The sequence below is a fragment of the Manis pentadactyla genome, chromosome 1, assembly GCF_030020395.1.
Source record: "Manis pentadactyla isolate mManPen7 chromosome 1, mManPen7.hap1, whole genome shotgun sequence".
Lineage (NCBI taxonomy): Eukaryota > Metazoa > Chordata > Mammalia > Pholidota > Manidae > Manis > Manis pentadactyla.
Window position 1 is genome coordinate 108,323,892 of NC_080019.1, and position 7,742 is coordinate 108,331,633.

Sequence of the window (7,742 nt, forward strand, 5' to 3'; positions counted from 1 at the left end):
GACCAGTGCTTGTCGGTGGGGTGGCTTTGTGCAGAGGCTCTGCAAACACCTGGCTGCATGGAGCTTGAGGCTGACCTTTGACTGTTCTTACTCTTGTTTTCAAATTTCTGAGTTTAAATAGCACCTTAGTTTGAATGTTATAACTGGGAACTTAAAATGTCTTGCAGGAGAAACCAGATCACTATACACACAAACAAAGAGATGATGAAAACTGGTTTTGCAACTTTATCCCTCAGCCACTTTGGAATACAAAGGGATTAAAGTTGAAGAGGCCAAGAATGGATGGAATTGGAAGTTTCTTTAGAGAGAGTTATCAATTCGCTCTTTGTGCATATCTTTTATCCATGGATGGGGGGAGGCAGTGTTTTTCCCTTACCCCATGATCAATGAGCAGGGACTCAGGGAGACCACTAGAATACTTGATTTGTACTCCTACAGAGACCCCGTGGACCTGTATCTGACTCCACGTTCAAAGAGCTAGAGCGAGTGGCCGGCTGGCACACCCCATGTGGTGTGGAGGACTGTGGCTTAGGGAGGTAACAGCCTTCCCTTTGAAAGGTCAAAGGTGCAGGCTAAGAAAGAGCTAGTTTGGGGTTGCCTTACATTCTACCTGAGAGAGCTACCTGGGATAACAAGGAGACCTCAGTAGAGAAAGTCTGGAGGCTGAGACAGATGGAAGACTCATTAGTCACCAACCTAAAGACACTCACTTACCTTTGTCACCGGAATGGCAAGTGAAAGTCTGTAGAAGTGAGAGTGCCCCAGACCTCTGACAGCACCCCTTGAAAGAGAGAGCGAACTGTGAGCACTTCCTGGACCCACCCAGTGCCAAAGGCCCGTGGCAGCACTTGCTGGGGGAGCCTCTTCTGGCCCCTCTGCCTCCTCCTTTCTCCTAACCCTTTAATCCTGAAGGAGCCAGAAACTCTATTAATTAGCTGGGCAGCCAAGTAAAAGAAGAAGGTGGGAAGGTGGGAAGCTTAAGAAACTGTCAGCCCAGACCCGCTTCCGCACTGCCGGTCTCCCACTTAGAGCGGCGCTCTGGGTGGGGAGGAGTGTAAACTCTGAAAAGGGTTCAGAGTTTTGGTTACTTTGGACTCATTAGACTAATAACTGAACTCAGATTGTTTGGACAAATACACTGAGCAAAGGACTTTCTTTTTTTCTTGGTTAAATCTGAGAAGGACCAGAAAAGGCTGGCACTAAGTTGCTTCCACAGAAAAGGAGCACCAGCCCCAAGGAATGAGTGGGCGCGGGCAGTGGGGACGAGGAAGAGGTTTTTTTCTGTTACTTTTCATAGGTCCTGAATATGGAACATAAATGGTTACATCTATACACTAAAAAATACTATTTTTCTTTGTTCCTGATAAGTTGATTTGAACAAGAGTTCCTCAATTAAACTCTTGAAAATTGCTAAAACGCAGTGATGTTGAAAGCCATTTCCAGCGTCCACATCAATACCAGTTAGGACACAGTAGGAAAAAAAACGTGGCCGAATGTTCTTAACTCTTCCCCATTGTGTTCACGTCCGTTCAGCTCTCTGGCACGAAATTAAAGGAACTGAAATAGTTTCCTTCCCCGCGAGAGATGACGCAATGTCAATCCTGGTCCCTCCCATCCCCCTGCGCCCAACACATAGACAGTTAACCTTACGTTTGGATTGGGGGAGGTGGAAGAAGAAATAAAGAAAATTAATAGGATGAATAGCAAACATTAGGTTAAGGAGCAGAAAAGGAAAGAGGAAGGGGAGGGAGAGGCTCCTGAGGGCACTCGATGAGAAGGAAGGAGGACCAGAGCCTCCTGAGGGATGGCCTCTTCATTCCCAGGCTCCACAGTGCCCTTCCCCCGGCACTGCCCCCTTATCTGCATCCTGGAGGGTGTGCCGAACACCCCACTTGAATGAGCCTGCCCACAATCACAAACATGGCCTCTGGCTTTGTACAGTCGCTTTGGTGCTCACCTACGAGCCTCTCAGTGTCCTTTCTCTCTCTGACTTCCTCCTGGGGGTCTTACTCCAGTCGCTTCCCCAAGGCTTGTTCCTTATCCCACTGGACAATATGCCCAGGGTCACCTTCAGCTGCAGGCTATAATGTAGTGCATCTTCTTACAGTGGGGGTTCTATTCGCTGCCAAGCAGTTTAAAAGTTTTATGTTGGGTATATTGTAGTAGAGACGGTAAAAAATTTGTACGAAAGCTAAAATTGTATCAAGTATCCTGTATCAAGTATCAAGTATCAAGGAGACTTGATACAAATGCTGAACTTTCAGCTGCTTCAGGCTTCATTCATTCAGATGCTCAGTGTTTGTGGTCCACCCTGCTTTGCTATTAGAGCTGTTTTCTTGGAAATGGTTTGGGAAATTTGGCCTGATTTGTGACTCTTGTCAGGAGTAATTGCAGTGAATTAACACAAAGTACTCAAAAGCCGAAGAAATGGCACTTTCATGATAGAAATGAAGGCAGTTTGAGGGGATGGAAGAGAACTTTTGGTGGGTGTGTGAAGCAATTCTAATTTAATCTATTCTGCTAATTGATGGGGCTCACTCTGTTTATAAATCTGTGACCCAGGTAATAAAAATAGGAGGGGTTTAATGTGAGTTTACTGGGCCAGCTTTTCCCAAGTATGTTTCATGGCATACTAGTTTTGTAAAATGCCTCAAAAAAGAAGAGCGCCCTGTTGGGTAAGTTTGGGAGATGCCCTCTTAGAGATTCACAAAGTACAAAGATGTTAATGCCTCTGAGAAGTTGTGCAGTAAAATAAAAAGTTTGTTTGATCCAGTGTTGCCCAAATATAGTGGATCCTTTTAAAATGGCTAACTCTATTATTGTACCTTAGAGTTAGTATTCCAGGGAACATGCCTAGAGGAACACCATACTATATTATAGACCAGAAGTTGCCAATCTTTTCTTACCCATGACCTCTTTTTTTTCTCCTTTTATCTCATGTTTTGAACATTTTTTCTAGTAAATAAAAGCATAGTTATCTCACTCATAATCATGTCAAATGAAGTTATGTAAGCACAGGAATGTATAAACAGTGTTCACTGCGCAGTTTCCTAGATTTGGGCTCTCCACCTGTATTTGTCCCTCAGTCCATTCTGCTATGGGATTCGGTTTGGATATTACAACCTGATAATAGTCTGACCCCCCAATTTCATCAGATCATCAACAGCCAATCAGACATTTTGAGCAACATGACGTAGTCAGTTGCCAGACTGAACTGAAATAATTTTAGTCCAAAGCAAAGGAATAAGATGTTATAATTAATTTGTGTAAATAAATTCCTGGTGGATGTCTCACTGTCTTTAGAAGTTTGAAAGTATTTTTAAAAGCCCTAGGATGTCTTGCTAACTTCACAATCCTTAAGCATCCAGGTATTACAGATTGAGATGTTAAATAGGCCATTTTACAAATGCTACTTATTGTGCTTATGATATACATTGCTTTTGTGTTCTGAGTTCTATTAATCTAAAGATGGCTTCACATTAGGTAACCCTTAAGATCACAAAAAATGATAACATATTACAAAAAGTATGAAAAAGTAAGAAAGTGGTGAAGCATGACAAACCTTTTCGTCTTAAAGCAGAAGTTTTTATTCACAGTTAATTGAATATAAGGACTAGAGTAAAATCATATCCATACATCGAGTTTCATAGATGACAAAGCATTTCTACATTAATCATCTCACTTAGTCTTCCCAGTAATCAGATAATGCTGTTATCAGTACACAAAGTGGTACTGAACTGTGCCACATTTTGGGTCCTTTTGGTTGCAAATGTTAGAAACTCCAACATAAACTCTTTTATATGAGAAGAGCAATATATTGGAAGGATACTGGGAGCCTTTTTTTGTATATTTCTAGAAAATGTCGAATAATCAAGACACAGGAAGAGCACAGATAGAGCTGGATTATGTACACTTTGAGCCAGGCTCTAGAAGTTGGTCAGGAGTCTTCTCAATCTCATGTGCTTCATTCTCTCTCATTTCAGTCTGGCTTTATCTACTTGGTAGAAGACATCCTTACCAGAAGCATCTGAGTTTTAAATCTGAATATGGAGCCACTGGTAAGTTCGACTCATACTTCGTTCCAAGGCCACAAGCCACAAAGAAGAACTGGGGCTCAGCTTAAGTCTGGTGCTGACCTGTGGATGAATGGACAATATCCAGGGTTCAGGGCCCTAATGGATACATATGGTGGCTCCTGTGGACCAATGTAGATGAGGAGGAGTTGTGAGAGTAGGGGTGGGGGGAGTCTATTTTTAGAAAAGATGTATTAGGCAGATAATTTGGTAGGTATGTAGTCCCTATTATGCACTGGTGGCCTGTCAGTCAACAGGACCCCCAATCTACAGTAGCTAAATTTTTCTCAACGACTTCAGCAGAATGACTGTATATTAATGTAAACTATATAGGTAATTATTATTAAGGAGGCCAAATCTTCCCCATCTCACACCAAAAGAAGGTAAACCATGGTCTTTTTATTTGGGCCTGGCGTAAACATGGCACAAGTTTGTTCTTAAACTCCTATTTAAAGGATAGAACTGTTAGAAGAGAGCTTTGAGAAAATAACTCATAACCCAGAGAAGGAGAGGTGTCTCTGTGCCTGGACAATTTCCTGATATGATGATTGTTAGTGAGATCAGGATGAAGGTTTCAGCTGGGCTTTACCCTCCTCCCAGCCTTCTCAGGGAGGCCTGCCTGCACGTTCCTTACCCCTCTTCCAGGAGGGAGGAGGGGTGAGAAAAGGTGTGCGAAGGGAAGGCAACAAGTTGGGATTAAAAAGAGGAATAGTTTGGGTAAGAATTATTTGCTTCCCAGGCAGGTATCAGGTGTAGCCAGGCCTACACAGCTGTAGAGGAGTTTGCAATTGCAGAACCAGAGATCTGTTCATTTGGAGCTTAGTGACTTATTCTATTTGAATTTTCTGTAATCAGTTCCTTTTATTTATCTTAGTATTGTTCTCAAAAGCAAGGACATATTTCATCTGTGTTAAGGGGAACTTCCACCCCACCCATTTCCCCAAACACTCTGCATTTCTGTGCCCGTATTTATGTGAGGAACCTAATACCCATGGTGCTAGTTTTGACAATGGCTCTAGAATAAAAGTGAGAAAATTCCAATAGTCAATAGAAACGCCCCCTTTAGTGGCTGGTAATGTGGTAGTGTGAGGTCACTGTATTAGGAGTTTAGAAGACATAATGGTTAATTTTATGTGTCAAACTGGTTGGGCCACAAGGCCAAGAGAGTTGGTAAAACATTGTTCTATATGTTTCTTTGAAGGTGTTTTTGGACAAGGTCAACATTCAAACAGTTAAAGCAAATACCCCTCTTTAACCTGTGTAGGCCTCATCCCTCAGTTGAAGGCCTGAACAGAACAAAGTCTGGCCCCCTTAGGACTGCCTTGGGACACTTCCCTGGGGTCTTTGGCCTGTCCTCAAGTTTTGGATTTTCCAAGCTTCCACAGTTGCATGATCTGATTCCGTAAGATAAATCTCTCTCACTTTCTCTATGTGAACACACACACACACACACACACACACACACACACACACACACGTGTGTACACCCAGAGACATACATGTCCTGTTGGATCTGTTTCTGTCAAGGACCCTACTGCTATAGAAGCTATTCCTACAACCACACTTTACACAGTTTAACCAGTCAGAGCTCTTCTTAAATCATGCAGGCTGTTGCTGCACATAGCCCTATACTTGAAGAGTATATAACACAAGAGAAGAAATTAATTTCCCAAACTTCCATGATTGTTTGCTATGCATTGAGGGCCTCTTTTAGCTAGGGCTTAAGCCCCAGCAAGGCAGAATTTGGATGTGTAGAACAGAACAGCTTATACTGGGGGCATGTAGGGGTACACAGGGTTATGAGGATGGAGTGGGTACATCTGGTACATGCCCAGGAAATGTGAAGGAAATTGCAGAAATATTATATTGGAAAAGGTTTATATGGCCTGATTGCTGGTCTAAAGTGTTAGGCCCTGTCTGCATAGGCAAACGGAAGCCAGGCAGGATTTCTGAATGATGAAGTGAAATATTTGGAGATGAGGGAGCTAGCCATGCAACATTGAGTGATATGGAAGGGAAAGACTGGGAATAAGGAATTCATTTGGAAAGGTATTGTAATTATCTCTACATTAACCTTTATTCTTTTATTCACTGGTCATTTACAGAGCCCCTGATCATGCCAGGTATTGTCATAGCTTAAAGAGAAATAAAATGGTGACTGTGCCTCTGAAGAGTCCACCTTTTGTGGAGGAGATGCATGTGGTGAACAAAATGTAAGCAAATGCTTGTGGAAGTATTTCCTGAGGCCTGGCCCACATCAGATTTTGACACAGAACTAAAAATTTCAGGTATTTTCATGTGCCTAATAGAATGAAACAAAGTACATTTGTACCTTGTTCATACATTGTTTCAAAATAACAGAAGACAAAGGTCGAAATTGGAAAGGGGGGGAAATAATTATAGTAAATATATATATGTATCTCCCTTCAGCTCTTGCGGAAGGAAGTTTGCTTTCCAGGCACACTCCGGATTGGCCCAGAGCCTGAGAGAACGCCCTTACACCAGGTAAACTCAGTGTTCATGATCCAAGGGAAGTACTTCTGAGCAAAAGAGATTGGACTTGGACCTCTAGCCAGAACACAATATTGTGTTATTGCTAATCTCCACAAAGTGTGTGTTTATTCTTCTGTTACAAAAACCAAACTTAGGGTGAGATGCCTGTTTTATGAAGTAATCATTCCTCTTTGGACAGCTGTGTGCCTTAAACATGCCCTTCTCCAAAGTGGGAGACATGGCAGCGGAAGGGTGTGCATACTCTAAGAGCTGGCCTGTAAAGCCTTTCTGTGGCCCAGTAATATAAGCAGAGTAACACCCCAGGTGACATGGCTCAGCAAAGGGCTGGGAGGAGTTTTTCATTTCGGTCATTCATTCACCCGGAAATGCTCAGTGCTATCTCACCAACCTGGTGTGCGAGAAGTCAGGCAACCTGGTTGCCCTTCACAACTTAGTAAATGATATATTCTAAGGGCTCATAAAAGTTAATCCAGACACATGCTACAAATTTGATGCCATAAAATGAAAGAATGAGCAGAGGCCTCCTTTCTATTTGAGTCCAGGAGAGGCAAAGCTGCATGTGGGTCCACAATGCCCTGGGGAGGAAAGGGGCAGCTTCCATGGCTTCTCCTTGCTGCGGCTGGCAACGCCGAGCTCCCTGGGAAGGGCCCTCACACTCCCCCCGTTGACACACATAGCTCAATAGATGTCATGGAAATGGGGAAAACTGCCTTCTGAGAGGTTTCTAGAGTGTTCCCCAATTTGCTCTTCCTTCCAGTCCCTCCTTTTAATTAAGTGAAAAAATTATTTTGAAAGTTATAAGAGCTAGTATTTAGTATGGACCTAATATACACCAATGAATTTACATGTTGTTTAATTGTTACCATCACATATGGCCAGTGGTATTATGCCTTACAAACCAGAAAGCAGAAATTGCCAAGGTCACACAGCTAGAAAATGAGGGAGTCTGTATACAGATCTAGAGCTACCCACTTACTGCCACTGACCACACTTGTATGAATTCCACCTTATTTAAGGCAATATCTGGGTCATTTTTACTTATTTACTATTAAGGTAAAATGCAGTTACCACAGTCAGTTTGTTTCAAGTGGAAGGGGGTAAGAGTTTAATTTTCTTCCTTTAAAGATTCTCTAGCTCTCTCCATTGAGAGGGGGT

General features: G+C 42.6%; 1 long non-coding RNA gene across 1 annotated transcript; it reads left to right on the forward strand.

The window, feature by feature from the left end:
• The first annotated feature begins 3,988 nt into the window (after positions 1-3,988).
• On the forward strand, positions 3,989-6,575 carry LOC130680034 (uncharacterized). Its single transcript, XR_008993104.1, has 3 exons — positions 3,989-4,058; positions 6,179-6,286; positions 6,504-6,575. It is a non-coding gene; the product is annotated as an uncharacterized LOC130680034 (long non-coding RNA).
• Positions 6,576-7,742: the final 1,167 nt, after the last annotated feature.